Source organism: Salmo salar, chromosome ssa25 (assembly GCF_905237065.1).
Source record: "Salmo salar chromosome ssa25, Ssal_v3.1, whole genome shotgun sequence".
NCBI lineage: Eukaryota > Metazoa > Chordata > Actinopteri > Salmoniformes > Salmonidae > Salmo > Salmo salar.
Window position 1 is genome coordinate 14736463 of NC_059466.1, and position 10263 is coordinate 14746725.

Genomic DNA, 10263 nt, shown 5'->3' on the forward strand with positions numbered 1-10263 from the left:
TAGACTTCAGGCTCCATCTATCAGAATGGCCGTTAATGAGCTATTCCTGGCAGAGAAAGCTCAGAACTTCTTCTCAAAACTATTGGCTGCCAGTGGGACAGTGTTGGGGATTAGTGAACTACACGTGGTTACTAGTAATGTAACTACATTTTACAGTAGCTTGGTTGTAGTTGAACAAAATTCAAATCTTGGTAGTGTTTTCAGTAGTTAATTAGCGGTGTAGCTAACTACTGGAACAACACACTAGCTTTTTTGCTAAAATAAAATATGGATGAAGTAGGCAAAAAGTTGCTAAATTCTGCCTAGTTCACACTTGAAGCATAGTTTTTGTGTTTAATAGAATAAATTACACATTTTGTTAAAATCGGACAACAGAGTGACCTATTCTTGCAATTTGTATTCTAAGACATTTCAGATTTAGATATGATCATTTTTCACGAAGTAGTTTGGATGTAGTGAACTACTTTTTCAAGGTAGCTTTAGTTAAGTAAACTATATTTTTTCTTAACCTCTAAAAGTCAAAGCCTGGGGGAAGTTCTACTAAGCTAAAATATAGAATTGTTTTAAGATGGTCATACCATGCATGTATCATTAAGCTATTTGATTTAGAATTTTAGGACCCCTGTTTGTATATAAAAAAATAAACATTATTTGATAAAAATATTTAATTTGACCCATAGAAACTCATTGAATAACGCATTCATAAATGGCAAAAAAGACAGTCCAAAAATAAATCGTAAGAAATAAGGTTCTCAAGTGTCTGTCCTATATCTAGGAAATATAAGAAAGCTCAGGATTTTTAAAAACATTTTGGACACATATTTAACGCTTTTTTTTGTTGGCACAAAAATACCACCGTACTTCCCATTCATTTGTATGGGTTACCTTCAGACGAGTCCCGTGACAATTGTGGGGGTCTTAGAGCAAAAGTGTTCGTGAGAGTATCATCTTTCATAGAGTGGTCTTTTATTAGTTAGTAGGCCAAACCGTTCAGACACTACAGATGTTTTCATGAGAAGACCGGTTTTTGGGATGTCTCATGTTCTCCTGGTCTGACAAACAGCGTTGTTAGCTCTGCCACTTTTCACTGCAGATGAATGCCGACATAGGCAGATGCCCATGCAAAAAAAAAGAAATATGTGGACAACCCTTCAAATTTGTGGATTCGGCTATTTCAACCACACCCGTTGCTGACAGGTGTATAAAATTGAGCACACAGCCATGCAATCTCCAGAGACAAATACTGGCAGTAGAATGGCCCGTCATAGGTTGCCACCTTTCCAACAAGTCAGTTCGTCAAATTTTTGCCTCGCTAGAGCTGCCCCTGTCAACTGTAAGTGCTGTTATTGTGAAGTGGAAACGTCTAGGAGCAACAACAGCTCAGCCACGAAGTGGTAGGCCGCACAAGCTCACAGAACGGGACTGCCGAGTGCTGAAGAGCATAGCACGTAAAAATCGTCTGTCCTCATTTGCAACACTTACTACCGAGTTCCAAACTGCCTCTGGAAGCAACGCCAGCACAATAACTGTTTATCGGAAGCTTCATGAAATGGATTTCCATGGCCGAGCAGGAGCACATAAGCCTTAGATCACCATGCACAATGCCAAGCGTCAGCTGGAGTGATGTAAAGCTTGAAGCCATTGGACTGGATGCAAGGAGAATGCTACCTTCCCCAATGCATAGTGCCAACTGTAAAGATTGGTGGAGGAGGAATAATGGTCTGGGGCTGTCTTTCATGGTTCGGACTAGGCCCCTTAGTTCCAGTGAAGGGAAATCTAATGCTACAGCATACAATGACATTCTAGACGATTCTGTGCTTCCAACTTTGTGGCAAAAGTTTGGGAAGGCCCTTTCCTTTTTCAGCATGACAATGCCCCCATGCACAAAGCAAGGTCCATACAGAAATGGTTTGTCGAGATCATTGTGGAAGAACTTGACTGGCCTGCACAGAGCCCTGACCTCAACTCCATCGAACACCTTTAGGATTAATTGGACCGCCGACTGCAATCCCGTTCTAATCGTCCAACATCAGTGCTCGACCTCACTAATGCTCTTGTGGCTGAATGGAAGCAAATCCCCGCAGCAATGTTCCAACATCTAGTGGAAAACCTTCCCAGAAGAGTGGAGGTTGTTATAGCATCAAAGGGGGGGACCAACTCCATATTAATGCCCATGATTTTGGAATGAGATGTTTGACGAGCAGGTGTCCACATACTTTTGGTCATGTACTGTATCTCTAGGTTAAACTGATGGATTTTGATGGGAATTGTTTAATTATGTTAATTAAATTGACGCACGGGTCAAAGATTTCTTAAGAGCAGCTTTGGTGTAGCTTAACTTCTTCCAGTGTGAAGTAATTGGTAGCTTGGTAAACTACATTTTCATAGTTGATTTCCCAACACTGCAGTGGGAACAACACTAATGGTTTAGGAGTAGATAAAGATAATGAATTAGTGGTCGCTCTGGCAACACACAAGCATTCCAATGAAAAGTCTATAGTTATGTCAAAAAACATATTTTTTTCATGTGTTTTTATGAGGAAGTTTGACGACTAAAGAGCTGGATTGAAGCTAGTGTGTAGGTTTAATCTAGAAATACATAGTAGATACAGCCCTTATGGGACTACGATGTAGGTCTCACTGATGTTCATTTTGCACAGTTGAGTGGTTTCAAATGATGGTATTCATCTCATACAACCAACAGGCTCAGCAGAAGTGAGGGGGATGGGAACCATATCTGTCCAGCCGCTCACTGAGGCAGTTACATGCTGAGAGGTTTTAAAAAGGAAAATCAGTCATCAACTCAGAATTGTGACACACAATTAATTAGGTCGCCAATCAACAGATCAACATTCTTCATCAGCGATCTAATAAAGCTGATCAGAGGTTGGACGTGAACAGATCAGAGGATCGCTGAAAATCAACAAAATACATTATGGTCCATGAACATGTCCTTTAAACTGGAAAAATGTCTGACTTCCAGACTTCCTAATATATGTTGTGCAATATTTAATTGTAGTGATGTATTTCTATTGTTGATAACCCCTGTGACTCGGGCCCTGGCAAACATGACCCTTGATCCAAATTTGGTTGTCCACCCCGTTCCCTGTTCGGAATTCCAGGTATCCAGGGTGACCAATAGTGCCTGTTTACACTTCCAACGTTCTTTACAAAAGCAGCCATTGCTCTCATCAGGCAGAGATTCGCAGTGGGAGAGGGGAGGGGAAGACCACAATGCCTAATGGGTAAGGTTACTTTTATTAGTATGTTTTCATGTTGTTTATTTATCCTTTATATTATTCTGAAGTTGGACAATACAGACAAAGGAGGGAGATTCAAATGATTTTTCCTGGTGGTCAGGCCCATTTCAGTGAATAGAAATCTGTTTCTGTTTAAACTTTCAACAGAGAAAACACACACACACACACACACACACACACACACACACACACACACACACACACACACACACACACACACACACACACACACACACACACACACACACACACACACACACACTATACTTAGTTGAGTTTGCAACACTTCAGTGGCCAAGGACTGTTCCTGCACCTAACAAGATTATAGAAGAAAGTGGAGGATATGACTTTCATTGTGGTGCATTGTGAGGCAAATCAACTGTGTGCAACCCCACTGTGTTAGCTGGGTCCTCCTGCTGCTCTGAATACTCACTCACTCAGTGCTGAGGGAGCAGTGGTGCACAGGATCATAAATCAACTGAGCCTGCCTGGTGCTAAAAGGCTTCTCTCTCCTACTGTGGAGTTCAAATCTACCATAACCTGAATCATACTGTATGAGACAATGACTATAAGACAATGACTATAAGACAATGACCATAAAACAATGTCAAACATTTAAGGTTGAGTAATCTATGTGAGATCACTCAATGAACGCAGGCAGCTTTCGAGTTCAGTAAAAGGGCTTTGGCTGCCGTGTGATTCGCTGAGCCTATGTCTTGCTGCGAGTGTTGCAGCTATAGAGATCCTGTTAAATTGCTAAGTATTCTAATTCCTAATTCTATGGTTGCAGCATTAATCACCATGGCAACTCATCCTTGGTCATCCTTTAGTCAATTGGACCCGATGCTTATACATGGTTGATTTTATGGTTATGATATCGATACACAACTGGTGACTTATGTTTCCCTTTGTCTCAGCACACAAAATTCTGAAAATGTTTATATTGCTGTGCTGATTAGTCAAGCACCAACTGCCGTGTGATAATGCAATTCATACGATTGATATAAACATTGGTCAAGAAAAATGCATGAATACACCATTAGTATATGGATTTTCCTCAATGTACCTCACATGTTTCAAGCGTCCTTTGAACATGGATACGATTCCCTCAACTGGTTTTAGCTTTGTAAGACCATTCCTGGTCAGACTCTGGCCAGGGTAGCTCTCTGGGACTTCTGACTTCCTCTGCTAGGTGCAGGAAGAGCCTGAAGTTAATGTTAGAACCATCCATGCCCGGGCTGTTTCCTTTGAATAAGTCATGTTGCCTTTTTTCAGATGAGAGGGTCTTTTTTTTTTTAACAACAATAGCTTCAAATGGGCAAGCTGCAGCTGGAATAACAACTGGAAGGAAGTCTTCACTTTGAAACAACCCTATTATTTAGGTTACCTTCTGAAGATTAAGTGATGTGCTTGAGTGCATATTATACAGCAGACAGTGTCAATATTGATTGGATTTTTGTGTTTAGCCAATTGACACTTTGAAAATGTATTATTTATTCACACAGTGCATTCATTTTGTGTGTTTAAATGGTGAATATGTCATTGCAGTGCACAGAATATAATTATGTTCTAAATGTATTATATATGTATTCTCATTTAGAATGAGCACTTCTTTGGATATTACAAATTGACCTTATTACCTGCGATGAGCCTTACGATGCTATGCCAGAACAACCTGAGAGACACATGGAGAAATGCATGGCTTTGTATCGAGGGAAACACAATCCTGCGGTTTGAAGAGACAACAAAGGGGAGTCCCCCAGAATTCCCTGCGTCATCTGCTGGACCTGCCTGAGAAAGAATGCAGCAAGGTCCCACTCCCCTCATTGTTTATTCAGAGGCACACCACCCTCCCAGGAGTCATAAAGGGGAGGCAGTCCTTTGTGAGGGGGAGCAGAGCAGATTTACTGCCAGGGGTTTCTCCACAAAGGGCTGTGCCACTGTCACAACAGGAGTAGATCAGGAGCTCTCCCTTTCACAGTGTGATTTAACACCACGCTTCACACAGCTACTGGTGCCTCTCTGGCCGTAGACTTTTCACCGGGGCTTTTAGTGTCACACACACTCACTCACCAGACGTTCACACACTTTCAACGAAAAGCAGTAAGCGCTCTGCGGCTCAATTTTTAATAGCTGTGACTGATGTTTGTGTTTTTCCAACCGCATTTCCTAACATGTATAACCTTGATAACAAGCTTCAGAGTTGAATGTTTTTGTTTACATATTTTGTATTATCTCAGAAATCGATTGATCTGAAGTGATGCAGGGAGAACTGTGCAGCGGGGTTACAATGGTATGTGAGTCTGTGCTCTCTGGAGTTTCATGGTGAATTTGTCTCAGGTGACACTTTATCTCGCCTGTTGGAGATGTCAGACTGAATTAAGATGCATATGCAAACATAAGGATTATAAATCTGTCCAAGTGATGTTTTTATGAGCCAAAAGAACCACCTGATATGCAAGTAGCCCAAATATCTCCCCAAACTCAGATGTAACAAAATCCTGTGAGAAATCATTATGATGCGATCATGTGACCATTTATTAGAGCTACACCAAAGAATCAAACTTAAAATGGATGTCATCAATAAGAATGCATTTAAATCCCTTTGAACCACACTACACTCCCACTTCCTCATATTGAGACTTGAAGACACAGAATGACAAGAGGCTAAGTGTGTAATAAATGAGGTGAACAGATGGCGTGGTAATGAATGAGGAGTTCTGTACTCCTTAGTGGTCTAATGGTGCATCTGTCATTGCATTGCATTGCAGTGACTAGTCCAGGATTGTTAGATGGGGTGTAACGGCAGTTGTCTAAATGCCTTTATGAGTGCCATGCCTGCTGTGCTCTTTGGGCTCTGACCGATAACTTCTGGGTTTGGTTTCTTCAGCCAGTCAGTTTTGATTTCACCACTGTGTAACTTCAGAAGCCAGCCCTCCAATCTCAAAAGCAGCTTGGGTTCCAAACAGCACTGGTATTAAGACACCTTAACAAAGCAATAAAGTCTGGTGGCAAAACATATTTAAAGAGGTAAAAAATATATATACATAATAAACAATGTTTAATGGAATATAAAGTATACAAAATGTACAGAACCAGTCAAAAGTTTGGACACACCTACTCATTCAAGGGTTTTTCCTTATTTTTCCTATTTCATACATAGTAGAAAAATAGTGAAGACATCAAAACCATGAAATTACACATATGGAATCATGTACTGTAGTAACCATAAAGTGTTAAACAAATCAAAACATATTTTATATTTGAGATTCTTCAAAGTAGCCATCCTTTGCCTTGATGACAGGTTTGCACACTCTTGGCATTCTCTCAAACAGCTTCACCTGGAATGCTTTTCCAACGGTCTTGAAGGAGTTCCCACATATGCTGAGCCCTTGTTGGCTGCTTTTCCTTCACTCTGCAGTCCAACTCATCCCTAACCATCTCATTTGGGTTGAGGTCGGGTGATTGTGGAGGCCAGGTCATCTGATGCAGCAATCCATCAGTCTCCTTCTTGGTCAAATAGCCCTTACACAGCCTGAAGGTGTGTTGGGTCATTGTCCTGTTGAAAAACAAATGAAAACCAGATGGAATGGTGTGTCGCTGCAGAATGCTGTGGTAGCCATGCCGGTTAAGTGTGCCTTGAATTCTAAGTAAATCACAGACAGTGTCATCAGCAAAGCACCCCCACACCCTAACACCTCCATGCTTCATGGTGGGAACCGTACATGCAAAGATCATCCGATCACCTACTCTGTGTCACAAAGCCATGGCAGTTGGTACCAAAAATCTCAAATTTGGAGTCATCAGACCAAAGAACAGATTTCCACTGGTCTAATGTCTATTGCTCGTGTTTCTTGGCCCAAGCGAGTCTCTTCTTATTATTGGTATCCTTTAGTAGTGGTTTCTTTGCAGCAATTCGACCATGAAGGCCTGATTCACGCAGTCTCCTCTGAACAGTTGATGTTGAGATGTGTCTGTTACTTGAACTCTGTGAAGCATTTATTTGGGCTGCAATTTCTGAGGCTGGTAACTCTAATGAACTCTGTCTTCCTTTCCTGTGGCGGTCCTCATGAGAGCCAGTTTCATCATAGTGGTTGATGGTTTTTGCGACTGCACTTAAAGAAACTTTCAAAGTTCATGAACTTTTCCTTATTGACTGACTTTCATGTCTTAAAGTAATTTCTCGTTGCGTTTTTGAGCTGTTCTTGCCATAATATGGACTTGGTCTTTTACCAAATAGGGCTATCTTCCGTATACCACGCCTACATTGTCACAAACCAACTGATTGGCTCAAACACATTAAGAAGGAAAGGAATTCCACAAATGAACTTTTAACAACACACACCTGTTAATTGAAATGCATTCCAGGTGACTACCTCATGAAGCTGGTTGAGAGAATGCCAAGAGTGTTTTCAAAGCTGTCATCAAGGCAAAGAGTCGCTACTTTGAAGAATCACAAACATAAAATATACTTCGATTTTGTTAGCAGTTGATGTTACTCTTCAATAACACAAACCCCAAATCAGGGGGAGGAAAATAGGTGTATTCAAAGAGAGCAAATCATGCGGGGAGGTAGATGGTAGATGTTCATGCTCCCCTGTCCTCAGTGATCCTCTGAGGACAGGGGGACAGGATGTAGTTTTATAACCCAGCACTAGCCTGTGGTTGACCAATTAGAATTCCTTGCAATAAAACTGGGCCAATGGCCAAACAACAAGTATCCTATTTCAGATTCAATGTATAAACAATTTGGACCAATGAGAACTTGCCATGTAGCTATGAGTCCCGGATTGAAATTCCTCCCATGTCTCTGACCCATTGATATTACAGAAAAACCCCTATTTCCATTGATCGTTAATTCTAGTCCTCTCGTCCTCTGCATTGTCCTCTCTACTTATCTTTGACATATTCTTACAATTTGTTTAACACTTTTTTGGTTACTACATGATTCCATATGTGTTAATTCATAGTTTAGATGTCTTCACTATTATTCTAAAATGTAGAAAACAGTAAAAATAAAGAAAAACCCTTGAATGAGTAGGTGTGTCCAAACTTTTGACTGGTACTGTATATAATGAAAATGTACGAAAATATATGATGAATGATGTCCCTCAAATAGCACACGCTCATTTTCAAACGTCTGACATTTTACTCCACAGCTTGACGGCAGAGGGGCCCATATGAGCCTCAAAATGTAGCACACATTTTGATAAGAATGTTATAGCAGTTTCCTTGCGGTCAACCTTTGCGTTCAGGTCTGACAGTTCTATTTTGAGCATACGAAGCTGCAAATGTTGTGAGAAAACAAACCACATGTTAAGGTAACAGTTCCCTCTTGCTCACCATGGGACCTTTCTTCAATGGTACCTTTCTTAAATCAGGAGGCATTTTTCTTTTACTTATACAAATGACTCAAATGTCAACGCAAATCGGTGAAGAAAGGCTCTCTCACCTGTGGAGATACACCTGTCTCTCTCCAATATCTCTCAGGTTACCCCATACCGTTGACCTGAGACAATCTGGCATAGCGAACTGACCTCTTCTGACATCTCCTATTACATACCCACCCAGGGCTATACTGGACATGAAAGCCCTGCCTGCTGTTTATGTGGTTTCTTTTTTTGGTTTCTATACTGATTTGGTAATGGGAGGCATACCTCATAGGTCAAAGGCCCTGGTGACTTCATGACCCTTTGCTACACATTCATTTATCAAATCAAAATTCTGGACAGTAACACAGAAAAATAGGCTATAATTCTTGATGAGGATGCAAACATACAGTACAGCACATTGGGCACTATCAGTCGCCTTGATTTATGTCACAAAGCCATGAATTCATTTGCCACCTAATTTGGTAAATTGCCAACATAGATAAAGATAAATAATTCCTAAGCACATCTTAATTTACAATAGCAATAAATTCAGTTGCATATAGCATATGAAACCGTAGACTTAAAATCTTGTATTCTGTATGCGTGGATTGATGGTTCTCATGGGCTGATACCAGCTGCATGACCACTATCATTAGCTTTTTTGGCACTTCCTCTCTCACTTTACCACAGCCTCCAGCCAGATATCTACACAGCCTCAGAGCTCTATAGCAGACAACACTGTTGAAAACTCTGCACATGCCTGAGACTATTAATTTAAATGCTAGTTTCACATCTATATTTGACTTAACACTTCATAGGCCCACAGCAGTTTCCTGTATTGTTCTTAAACCAATTATCATAAAACGCGAGCCATTCCATTCTAAGCATATACAGTAATTATATTCAACTGGCCTGTCAATTCTGTGACATTACATATTTATACTGTACAGTTATTAATCATTGCTCAGAAAATATCACCGTAAAGGGTAGTACTGTACACTGAGTGTACAAAACATTAAGAACACCTTCCTAATATTGAGTTGCACCCCACTGTATTGCCCTCGGAACAGCCTCAATTTGTCGGGGCATGGACTCTACAAGGTGTTGAAAGCGTTCCACAGAGATGCTGGCTCATGTTGACTCCAATGCTTCCCACAGTTGTGTCAAGTTGGATGGATGTCCTTTGGGTGGTGGGCCATTCTTGACACACGTGAGAAACCCAGCAGCGTTGCAGTTCTTAACACAAACCAGTGAGCCTGGTACCTACTACCATACCCCGTTCAAAGGCACTTAAATATTTTGTCTTGCCCATTCACCCTCTGAATGGCACAGATACACAATCCATGTCTAAATTGTTTATAGGCTTAAAAATGATTATTTAACCTGTCTCCTCCCCTTCCTCTGCAATGAGTGAAGTGGATTTAACAAGTGACATCAATAAGGGATCCTAGTTTTCACCTGGATTCACCTGGTCAGTCTACGTCATGGAAAGAGCAGGTGACCTGAATGTTTTGTATACTCAGTGTATGCCTGAGGTGAAGATGCACAGACCATGCCGGATCAATGGAATCTTAGAAATACCTACACTGAATACTTATTTGACTCACTGCCACTGAGCCAAATCACATTCT

General features: G+C 40.9%; 1 long non-coding RNA gene across 1 annotated transcript; it reads left to right on the forward strand.

Annotated features, from left to right (window-relative positions):
* The first annotated feature begins 3178 nt into the window (after positions 1-3178).
* Positions 3179-6279, forward strand: LOC123730535 (uncharacterized). The gene is made up of 2 exons (XR_006761999.1): positions 3179-3245; positions 4861-6279. It is a non-coding gene; the product is annotated as an uncharacterized lncRNA (long non-coding RNA).
* The last annotated feature ends 3984 nt before the right edge of the window (positions 6280-10263 follow it).